At 44.0% G+C, this 12,454-nt stretch overlaps 1 protein-coding gene across 2 annotated transcripts in view; it reads right to left on the bottom strand.

The window, feature by feature from the left end:
• The window catches only part of HHAT (hedgehog acyltransferase), a 362,562-nt gene that overhangs the window by 55,690 nt on the left and 294,418 nt on the right, over window positions 1-12,454 (bottom strand). The gene's annotated exons all lie outside the window — the stretch shown is intronic.

The raw sequence follows: 12,454 nt of genomic DNA, 5'->3' as shown, positions 1-12,454 counted from the left end.
GATTTCATAAAGTAAACAAAGCCTTTATTCTTCAGGGTTCATCTTTCTGGTACCCTACTGAGTGAGATCACCGTGATGGGCCTGGTGTGTTTGAGCCCCAGCGGCACGTGCACAGGAGTGCCCTGCAGGACTGCCCTGCAGGACTGCAGATGTGGAATGAGAACCAGGTGGAGCACAGCCCAGAGTTTCTGACAAATACCACAGCCTAAGCCAGAGACACAGAGAGGGAGCAAAGGTTCCAGAGATCATTCCTGAACACATTCCTGAAGCCTGCTCATCTCTGGGGTCACTTGCATTTGGTTTCAGCTGTGCTCCAGTGGCAAACAAAATTCTGAATTACCCGAATCTATAGCAGGCAAAAGGACTAAGCCAGAGGGTGAGTCTCCAGCAGGAAACACTTATTCCTGGTGACCCTGCTGAGGATCACCTGTGGCTATTCTGAAAGCCCTGATCAGTATCCTCTGAAAAGTGCTGCGGAATGAATTCCTGACCCCTTCCCGTTTCTCTCCCGCCAGCCCCAGGTCTGGTCTGCATGCTCAGATATACCTGCTGCCTTATGGCTCCCCATCCATGGCTCTCTCCTCCAGCATCATTTTGGAGCATGGTTTTGCTGCCACCATATGTGAGAGGCATGGCTTTCTCATAGGAAAGTTGTACAGCAGGCATTGACTAAGTTGTCTGCCTGCACCTGGTTGTTCTGGAAAGCTCTCAAGCGATGCTGACATGCCCCTCGTTAGAGGCCACCAGACAAGATGACCTCTAGTCTCTCTCCTCCTCTAAGAGGCCACAAGCAAGTACAGCGGATGATGTCAAACAGGACCAGATCAGAGATAACTACACAGCATAGAAACTGGAAATGAAGGAGAAATGGAGATGAAGCATGTAATTCAGCACTCTTAACCTCTGAGAGGGCTTCCCTGATGGCTCAGTTGGTAAAGAATCTGCCTGCAATGCAGGATAAAGTGAAAGTGAAGTCGCTCAGTCGTGTCCGACTCTTTGCCACCCCACAGACTGTAGCCTACCAGGCTCCTCTGTCCATGGGATTCTCCAGGCAATAGTACTGGAGTGGATTGCCATTTCCTTCTCCAGGGGATCTTCCCAACCCAGGGCTCAAACCCAGGTCTCCCACATTGTAGACAGACGCTTTACTGTCTGAGCCACCAGCGAAGTGACCCCAGTTCAATCCCTGGGTTGAGAAGTTCCCCTGGAGAAGGGATAGGCTACCCACTCCAGTATCCGTGGGCTTCCCTTGTGGCTCAGCTGGTAAAGAAGCTGCCTGCAATGCAGGAGACCTGGGTTCAATCCCTGGGTTGGGAAGATCCTCTGGGGAAGGGAAAAGCTACCCAGTCCAGTATTCTGGCCTGGAGAATTCTATGTATAGTCCATGGGGTTGCAAAGAGTCAGACACAACTGAGTGACTTAAAAGAAAGAAGAACCTCTGAGAATGAGGAGACATTGATCTTCCAGTTTCCACATTTCTGAGCAGAGGAAGATACTTCCTGAGTGTTACTGACTCAGTTAGCAGTGACTGAGAAGGCAGGGTAAGAGGAAGAGGGGAGAAAGGGGGAAAATCCAGAATAATAGATCAAGAAAATATGGGTGGCTACAATCCACATAAATGTGCCCAAATAATTCTGGTACAGGCACCACTGATAACACAGCTGATGTCTTAAGGAACATGAGGAACTTCTGTTTAAACCCCATCAGGCTTCCCCAACTTTCTATCCTGTTATCAGAGTTCAAAGACCCCATTGATCTTTCCCCTTTTAATGTCAATTACAGAAGAGCACAAGTTGCCTGGTTAAAGCTCAAAGTGGTTCTCCTTTTGTGGGAAATGGTAACAAATATTAAATAATCAACACAGAGATAACGAGCGAGGAAAATACCCCCTTGCCTTGGGTTGCTAAACAGGGCTGTGTTTAGCAACCAGGTTACCTGGTACTGGCCAGGGTCAGGGTGTGGTGACAGGCAGGTGGGGGGCAGGAGACACAGCAAGGGAAGAGGTGCCAAGGTGAGTGAGTGCTGGACACACAGGGATCATCCTTCCAGCACCTGAGGCCCTGGTTCCTACGGCTCTTCCTTTGATTCTCTGATTACCCCGGTATCTCTCTCAGCCACATGATTCAATAAGTTCCTCTTTCGGCTTAGGAAAAACAAAACTCAGAATAACAGCAAATACAAAGGAGCCTCTGATCTCAGGGACAAGAGGGAAGATGGAAAATCGGAAGTGACACACTACAATTCAATCTTTAGAAACAGTTCATTTATTTTAGAAAACTAATAAGAACGTTAAAGGCATGGGCTGTTGGAACCAATAAGCTAGAAAGACTTAAGGAGAAATGAAGATGCTCACAGGCAATTCTTAATTACCCCCGGGGCACGTGGGTGGCAGAGAAAATAGATGATGATAGAGAAAAGCCAGAAACCTAATTTTAGCTAAGAGCCCCATCCTCTGAACTGACAAAATTAGCCCGGCCAACAAGAAGCGCGCTTGACAGAATACTGCATCTCTTCCTGGGGAATCAGTGGGAGGCCAGAATGATGGGCCAGAAGGAAGGAAAAAGAGAACCTGTTCGGATGACCCACAGGAGGGTAACAATTAATAGCAAAGGGGATGCAACTCCCGGCTGCATCCCATCTTTCCTCCTAGGTTCCCTGGGCACACTGGGGAAGGTGACAGATTTGACATCGGGGATTTCTATCTTGGCCACCATCTGGCATTTGCCACTGGTTTTCAAGAACCCTGGGGATTAAGTACCATATTCAAGGTTTCCAGAAGCAAAAATGCCATCTGGGCAAGGCTGGAAGGGTATACTCCCTTGGCCCAGGCAGCTCCATCAATAAACACAACTTTCTGAGTCCCTGGGACCCTCAGGGTCAAAGTTTCCCCTTTAAGCACTTTGTTTCTTTTGCACACTCTCCCCTGAAGTCCTGTGGTGACTACTGTCATCACCCCTGTGATCCTTCATATCCTCTGGGATGCAGGTCCACGTGCAGGGTCAAGCCTCACAGGTTAGTCACCCATTCTCCTGGCTTCAGTTCAGTCGCTCAGTCGTGTCCGACTCTTTGTGACCCCATGGACTGCAGCGCGCCAGGCTTCCCTGTCCATCACCAACTCCCGGAGCCTACTCAAACTCATGTCCATTGAGTTGGTGATGCCATACAACTATCTCATCCTCTATCATCCCCTTCTCCTCCTGTCTTCAATCTCTCCCAGCATCAAGGTCTTTTCCAATGAGTCAGTTCTTAGCATCAGGTGGCCAAAGTATTGGAGTTTCAGCTTTAGCATCAGTCCTTCCAAAGAACACCCAGGACTGATCTCCTTTAGGATGGACTGGTTGGATCTCCTTGCAGTCCAAGGGACTTTCAAGAGTCTTCTCCAACACCACAATTCAAAAGCATCAATTCTTTGGTGCTCAGCTTTCATTATAGTCCAACTCTCACGTCCATATATGACTACTGGAAAAACCACAACTTTAGACTAGATGGACCTTTGTTAGCAAAGTAAAGTCTCTACTTTTTAATATACAGTCTAGGTTGGTCATAACTTTTCTTCCAAACAGCAAGCATCTTTTAATTTCATGGTTTCAGTCAGCATCTGCAGTGATTTTGGAGACTCAAAAAATTAAGTCTGTCACTGTTTCCATTGTTTCCCCATCTTTTTTGCCATGAAGCAATGGCACCAGATGCCATAATCTTAGTTTTCTGAATGGCTTAGGTGCTTATAAACTCCCTTGGTAGGAGAACTCAGGTTGAGGAATTGTAAACTAAATCGGGAGGGGAAAAAAAAAACATTGTGCAATGAAGATCCATCATGTCAGTAAAGAACTGCCAACTTGATCAGATAAGGCAATGATTAGTAAACAGAGTTTCATTTTCATAAATGTATCAGGACAGAGAGAGCCCCATCTGGTCATGGTCTCTTCTCAGAGGATAGATGAGATTGTGTCCATCCAATATTCTGGCAGCAAAGAATAAATAAATACAACTGGGAGTGGCACTGCTCCCCAGGGGACATTTGGAAACCGCTGGACATTTTTGGTCATCCCAAGGCCAACACAACTGCCAAAAGCTAACTGTGGCATTTGATAGGCAGGGGCCAAAGATCAGAAACACAACACAATGGGTGGGACAGAACTGTTCTACCTAAAATGACAACAGTGACCTCTAGAGAAAGGGTTAAGGGTTTTCTTCTAACTCAATACAGAGCTAACCTGTCTCTAGGACTATGGGGCACAGAAGCTCCCTGTTCTTTAATTAGGTTGTTGTTGTTAATTGCTAAGTTGTGTCCAACTCTTTGTGACTCCATGCACCGTTGCTCACCAGGTTCCTCAGTCCACGGCATTTCCCAGGTAAGAATACTGCTACTGCTAAGTCACATCAGTTGTGTCCGGCTCTGTGCAACCCCATAGATGGCAGCCCACCAGGCTCCTCTGTCCCTGGGATTCTCCAGGCAAGAACACTGGAGTGGGTTGCCATTTCCTTCTCCAATGCAGGAAAGTGAAAAGTGAAAGGGAAGTCACTCAGTCGTGTCCAACTCCTAGCGACCCCATGGACTGCAGCCTACCAGGCTCCTCTGTCCATGGGATTTTCCAGGCAAGAGTACTGGAGTGGGGTGCCATTGCCTTCTCCGAGGCAAGAATACTGGAGGTAGCCATTTCGTTCTCTGGGGGATCTTCCCACCCAAAGGCTCCAACCTGCAACTCCTGCTTTGTAGTGGACTCTTTACCACTGAGCCACCGGGGATGCCCTCTAATTAGAAGCAATGCCAAAAACGTGCCCCCTTTTCCCTGGGACCTAGAAAAATGCATCCCAGGTCAGGGAAAGCATTCCTTTACAACACCCCAGTGCCAGACCCCCCTGAACCAATCCTCTCTACCATCTGGCATCAAATTAGAGAGAGGAGGGCCCTCCTGAGCCCCCTCAGTCACATTCAGACAAGTTGTACCATCAGTTCCAACCTCCTCGCACCCACAGCCCTGAAACCCAGAGCACAGAGGAAGAACTGGAGGCTGAGCACACAGAAAGGCACCACTTCGTTCCCCGATGAGGTTGACCAGTTTTCCCGTAGAGACTCTGACTGAGGTGACAGGCTGGGGCAGTTTCTTTCCATGTTAACATCAATATAACCCACTCTTCAGACCCAAAAATGGGTAGTGTGGGCTTGGGGCCTGGATACAGTGAACCCCTCATGGCATCCAGAAGTACATTCTCTGTGGCTCAGCTGGTAAAGAATCTGCCTGCAACGCAGGAGACCTGGGTTCAATCCCTGTGTCAGGAAGATCCCATGGAGAAGGGAATGGCTATCCACTCCATTATTCTTGCCTAGAAAACCCCCATGGACAGAGGAACCTGGTGAGCTACATACAGCCCATGGGGTCCCAAAGAGTTGGACACAACTGAGCAACTAACACTTTCACTTTCCCTGGGTAACAGGCCTAGGACAGACCTCTCATTCCTCTGGGCGAGCTCACTGTCTCTGACAGAAGAAACGAAGAGCTGGCAGGCGGAAACGTTCTAACAACGGTTCAGTGGTGGCTCTAAACTTCTGTCTAAAACACTGATTCCTAAGGTGAGGCATGTAACCCAAACAAAGGAAACCTAGGGCCCAACTAAACTTCTGTCGCTCAAGTTTGCAGTTCCTGCTGCAACATGTCTGTTTATTCTTATCTCCATGGCAATTCCTCTACCTTTTCCAGTCAACATCCTGTCCCCGGCAATCACAGGACTGGCCAGGCAAACAAGCTGGGGCCTGGGGGGCTGCAGTCCATGGAATCTGGGTCAGAATGGATGCTCAGACGGCCATGGGGCTGAGAGGCAGATGGTGCATCGGGGCTGAGGGCTGCTCTGCTCTGTGGGCCCCACACTTGTCCACAGAGGGACCGCACATGGGGCTGAGACAGGAGGAGGGGATGGGCCAAGCATCTGGGGGAGCAGATGGGGAGGAGGAATGGCTGCTGGAGACGGTGACAAAGGCTTGGCAAGTGGGACATGATGCTGTTTATTTTTAGGTGGGGGAGAAGCTAAAAAAAGGAACTGGGTGGGTTTGAGCAGCTGGACATAGTTCTTCCACATCGTCACTGAAGTTTTTCATTTTCTAATAAAAACGCTAACCAGAGGGTAAGAGAGGATGGACAAGGACATGGCAGAGGGGGAGACTGGTGCACACCAGGGAGGGCAGATGAGGGGTGGACATCCCACAGGCCAGAAAGGAGATCGAAGATAGCAAAAGAAAAATGATGCGTCCTGTGAAAGAGAACAGTGGCCAGAGTGAAACGCTCAGGATTAGGAGGACCCAAACCCCAAAGTCATTCCAGGGTTCCTGCCCATCTCTGTTCCAACCTTCCAGGACACCGCTCCCCTTGCTTCCTTTCTCAAGGCACTTCGGTCATTTCCACTTAAAAGTCTGCGTTTTACCAGTTACCCTTCTCTCTCATGTTCCCACCAGCATGGTAAGTTCCTGAAGGATAGCATGGCCTGTATTTCAATCTGTGCACTGAAGGCCCACTCAGACTCTGTGTGTGCTCAATAATTATCTTACAACTGTTTCTCCCTTTGCCTTACATAAGTTCCAGAATCTCCTGACTTCCTTACTATCCCATCTCCATCCCATAGCCAAGCCAAATAAATATATGAAAGCAGTCAGAAAGTAACACTTCCTTCTTGTGTGTGTACAGAGCATCAAAAATTCACTGGTCAATGAAGTTAAATTTTCTAAGCTCTGTTTGCTAGTTCGATTTAGATCGAACTATCAGTGGACACTCCTGAGAGAGAGAGAGTCACTGCAGTGGTAAAGACAAAGCTGGTTTTGCTTAAACAGAACAATTTAAGTTGTTCCATAGTTTAGATGTCCTGCTGAGTTTAAAAAAAAAAAAAAAGAGGCTATAATTCGGGATCCAAATCCATGCAGCATATGAAGGAATTTCAAATAACTAAACAAACTGGTTCCTAGCATAATCGGAAAGCTTAAGCCGTATATTAAGTGGCTAGGTTCCTGCTAAAAGTTCTGGAATGGCTGACAAAACTGTCTCACCCTGTGTTCTCACTCTTCCACTACCCACCTTCGAGGTGGCTCAGTGGTAAAGAATCTGCCTGGCAATGTAGGAGATGCAAGAGACATGGGTTCAATCCCTGGGTCAGGAAGGTCCCCTGCAGTAGGAAATGGCAATCCATTTCAGTATCCTTGCCAGGAAATCCCATGAACAGAGGAGCCTGGTGGGCTACAGTCCATGGGGTCACAAAGAGTCAGACGTGACTGAGCACAGCCACACACACATCCAGTGTATTTCATCTCTGCTCTGAATTCCGTAGAAGTCTCTTTCTTAACTGACATGCTAGCCTCTGACCTTTCTCCCTCTACTTCATGAAGCACACACACTCTAACCTTCCACTATGCAAACTGTTTTGGTGGTTGTTTCATTGCTTACAGACTAAAATCCAAACTGGGAAGGCCCTTAACAATTACAGCCCATTTCACTTTCCAACCTTAAGTCCTACCATACTTTATCAGTGACACAGCATCACTAGTCACTGCTCTCCAGACACTTGTACATCTGTGTGCCTTCGCACAAGCTGTCTGCTCTACTGAGAATGTGTTCTCCTTATTCTTTCCTCAAGCTTCAGCTCAATGTCAGCTCAGGAGAACAACGGCTTTGGACCAGCCCAAACTGGGTTCAGGTTCTGGCTTTCCACCTTTTAGCTGTGCTGTCCAGAGCAAGTTCAGGCTCTCTACCCAGTTCACAGTTGCTTAAGATAACTCGTGTCTGTGTGTGTGCGTGAGTCGCTCAGTCGTGTCTGACCCTTTGTGACCCATAGACTGTAGCCCGCAGGGCTCTAGGCTGTCCTAAATCTGGCAGAGTTGGTCACTTATTTTCTCTTTCTAACCTAAGGTGGCTCAGATGGTAAAGAATCTGCCTGCCAGTATGGGAGACTCAGGTTCCATCCCCAGGTCAGGAAGATCCCCTGGAGGGAGGGCATGACAACCCACTCCAGTATTCTTGCCTGGAGAATCCCCATGGACAGAGAGGCCTGGCAGGCTATAGTCCATGGGGTCACAAGGAGTCAGACACAACTGAGTGAATAAGCATATATTAACCTAAGGGATAGGTGGCACTGATCTATAGATATTAGATAACAATTTTTTAATGTAATAAAATTCACCATGAGAAGAGTTCTAGCTATATTGCAAAGTACATACAATTATTCCCATTTCACAAAGAAGGGACTAAAAGGGCAAACTAAGTAAACTGGCCCCAGGTTCCATGCACTAGTAAGTACAGAGCAGGGATTCACACGGGTGTCTCTAACTCAATGTCTTCATACTCCCTGCTACAACTTCACGTCTATGTTTAACAGTGAGCATCCCCTTCTTTAGGCTGAAATCTTCAAGAAATTTGTCTCTTTAGTGTCAGATACAAAGTAGGTTTTCAAGAAATGTTTGTTCCACAAATACTTCATGCATGCGTTCCTTTAGCAACAGTTGATAGATACTCACCAACTGTCAATTTTAGGACCTCAATATCAGCAACAACAATTCCATTTTTAAAAAGTAATTGGAATTCACCATTACATAAGGGGGTTTAATATATCTCCCAAGAAAATGACACCTCAGAGACCAAAAGTAAGAATACAGAATTGCTGAATAAAAATGAACAGGGCTAGTATCCAAATTTAAAGGATGAAAAATTATCTCTGTTCAGAAATGACATGATCTTATATGTAGAAGGCACTAAAGAATCTATTTAAAAAGTTACAACTTAACAGGCAAAAATCCGTCACATGTCTATACATCAACAATAAACCTTCTGAAAAAGAAATTGATAATTCCATTGGCAATACCATCAAAAAGAATAAAATACTTAGATAGAAACTTACCAAAGGAGGCAAAATACTTACATACTGAACACTACAAAACACTGTAGATATGATACCCATATTTACGAGTCGTAATACTTAATATTGTCAAGATGACATTACCACCCAAAGCTAGATTCAGTGAAATCCCTATCAAAATTCTAAACCTTTTTGTTTCCAGAAATAGAAAAATTTAACATAAGCTAAGTATGGAAACTTAAGTGACCCCTGAATGACCAAACTGAACTGAACTGAATGACCAAACCAATCTTGAAAGAGAACAGGAAAGTCAATCAAGATGGTGGCATGAGAAGGTCCTGAACTCCTCTCCTCCCATGGAGGCACCAAATGTACAGCTAGGCATGGAGCAATTCCTGGTGAAAGACATCAGTAAAATATATTAAAGTACCAAACAGAAATCACAGAGCTGAAGAATACAATGTCTAAACTGAAAAATTCAACAGAGTGTTTCAACAGCTCAACAGTGGACTAGATCAAGAGGAAGACAAGATCAGCAAACTCAAAGGAGAGTAGACTTCATCCAATCAGAGGAGCCAAAAAAAAAAAAATGAATGAAAATGAGTGAAGAGAGCTCAAGGGACTAACAAAAGCCATCAAGCAGACTAAAGTACTAAGGGATCCCAGAAGGAAAAGAGAGAAAGGGAAAGGGAGGGAGCACTTATTCACAGACATGATGGCAAACTAAACTTCTATAACCTGGGGAAATAAACAGACATCTGTATCAAAGAAGCCCAAACAGTACCAAGTAAGATAAATCTAAAGAGACTTACACAAAGACACACTATAATTAAACTGTGAAAAGTTAAAGACAGATGATCTTAAAAGCAGAAAAAGAAAGCAACTTGTTATGCACAAGAGAACTCCCATAAGACTTTTAGCATATTTTTCAACAAAAATTTTGTAGGCCAGAAAGATTGGCACAATATCAAAATATATTCAAACGACTGAAGAAAAAACCCTGCCAACCAAGAAATACACGACCTGACACAAATAATTCACAATTTCTATGGAAACCAAAAGACCCTGAACAGCCAAAGCAATCTTAAGAAAGAAGAATGGAACTGAAGGAATCAACCTTCCTGACTCCAGACTATACTACAAAGCTACAGTCATCAGGATAGTATGGTACTGGCACAAAGACAAATATAGATCAATGGAACAAAGTAGAAAGTTCAGAGATAAATCCACACACTTATGGACAGCTTATCTTCGACAAAGGAGGCAAAAATGCACAACAGAGAAAAGACAGTCTCTTCAACAAGTGGTGCTGGGAAAACTGCATGTAAAAGAATGAAACTAGAAAACCTTCTAACACCATACACAAAAATAAACTCAAAATGGATTAAAAACCTAAATGTAAGACCAAAAACTGTAAAACTCTTAGAGGAAAACATAAGCAGAACACTCTTCAACATAAATCACAGCAAGTACCACAATGACTCACCTCCCAGAATAATGAAAATAAAAACAAAAACAAACAAATGGAACCTAAACTTAAAAGCTTTTGCACAATGAAGCAAACTACAAGCAAGGTGAAAAGACAGCTCTCAAAATGGGAGAAAATAACAGTATACAAAACAACTAACAAAGAATTAACCTCCAAAATACACAAGCAGTTCATGCAGCTCAAACCCAGAAAAAGAAATGGCAAAAAAAAAAAAAAAGGAATGCAAATCAAAACCACAATGAGGTATCATCTCACACTGGTCAGAACAGCCATCATCAGAAAGTATACAAACAGTAAATACTGGAGAAGGTATGGAGAAAAGGGAACCCTCTTACACTGTTGGTGGGAATGCAAACTAGTACAGTCACTATGGAGAACAGTGTGAAGATGTCTTTAAAAACTGGGATTATAACTGCCATACGACACAGCAATCCCACTGCTGGGAACACACCCAAAGGAAACCAGAATTGAAAGAAACACATGTAGCCCAATGTTCACTGCAGCACTGTTTACAATAGCTAGGATATGGAAGTAACCTAGATGTCCATTGGCAGATGAGTGGATAAGGAAGCTGTGGTACATGTACACAATGGAGTATTACTCAGCCATATAAAGGAATGTATTTGAGTCAGTTCTAACCAGGTGGATGAACCTAAAGCCTATTACGCAGAGCAAACTAAATCAGAAAGAGAAAAACACTGTATATTAATGCATATATGTGAAATTTAGAAAGACAGTACCAATGACCCCACATGCAGAGCAGCAAAGAGATAGACTTTTGGGCTCAGCCGGAGAAGGTTGAGAGTGGGATGATTTGAGAGAATACCACTGAAACATGTACATTCAGTCATTTCAGTCAGTTCAGTCGCTCAGTCATGTCTGACTTTTTGCAACCCCAAGGACTACAGCAGGCCAGGCCTCCCTGTCCATCACCAACTCCTGGAGTTTACTCAAACTCATGCCCATTGAGTCAGTGACGCCATCCAACCATCTCATCCTCTGTTGTCCCCTTCTCCCCCGACTTCAATCTTTCCCAGCATCAGGGTCTTTTCAAATGAGTCAGTTCTTTGCATCAGGTGGCCAAAGTATTGGAGTTTCAGCCCCACTTAACATGTACATTACCATATGTAAAACAGATGAACAGTGCAAGGTCAATGCATGAAGCAGGACACCCAAAGCCAGTGCTCTGGGACAACCCAGAGGGATGGGGTGGGGAGGGAGGTGGGTTCAGGATGGGGGGCCACATGTATTGACCTGTGGCCAATTTGTGTGGATGCATGGCAAAAACCATCACAACATTGTAAAGTAGTTATTCTCCAATTAGAACAATTGGAAAGAAAAAAAAAAAAAAAGCACTACCTGGCAAAGTTGTCCTTCAGGATTGAAGGAGAGATAAGAGTTTTCTAGAACAAAAACAAAACCAGAAAAAAAAAAAAGTTGAAGGAATTCATTATCATTAGATCAGTCTTACCAGAAATGTTAAAGAAATTTTTTTCAAGTTGAAACAAAAGGATGTCAATTAGTAACAGGAGAACATGTGAAAGTATAAGCCTACTGGTAATGGTGAAAATACAGTTAAATTCAAAATACTGTAATGTTGCAATGGTGGATAAATCACTTATGACCCTAGTATAAAGGTTAAAAGCAAAAAGATTTAAAAATAATTAGAAGTACAATAATTAATGAATACACAATGTAAAATATGCAAATTATGACATCAAAAACATAAAATGTGTGGAGTAGAAAGAAAAATCTAGAGCTTTTGAAGTTAACTTGCTATCAGCATAAAATAGATTGTTATAAATATGTTTTCTGAAAGCATCATGGCAACCACAAAGCAAAAACCTATGGTAGATACACAAAGATAAAGAAATCAAAGCATACCAATACAGAAAATCATTTCACAAAGGAAGAGAGAAAGAGAGAGAAACCAAAAAAACAAAGGAATTATAAAACAACCAGAAAATATTTCATAAAATGGCAATAGTAAGTTCATAACCATCAGTAATTACTTTAAATGTAAATGAACTAAATTATCCAATCAAAAAACAGTGACTAAATGGATTATAAAACAAGATCCAACTATATCATGCCTACAGTAGACTCACTTCAGCATTAAGGACATGTATAGTG

The sequence above is a fragment of the Oryx dammah genome, unplaced genomic scaffold, assembly GCF_014754425.2.
Source record: "Oryx dammah isolate SB20612 unplaced genomic scaffold, SCBI_Odam_1.1 HiC_scaffold_21, whole genome shotgun sequence".
NCBI lineage: Eukaryota > Metazoa > Chordata > Mammalia > Artiodactyla > Bovidae > Oryx > Oryx dammah.
Note: the sequence above shows the minus strand (reverse complement) of the source record. Positions and strands in the feature narration are given on the sequence as shown.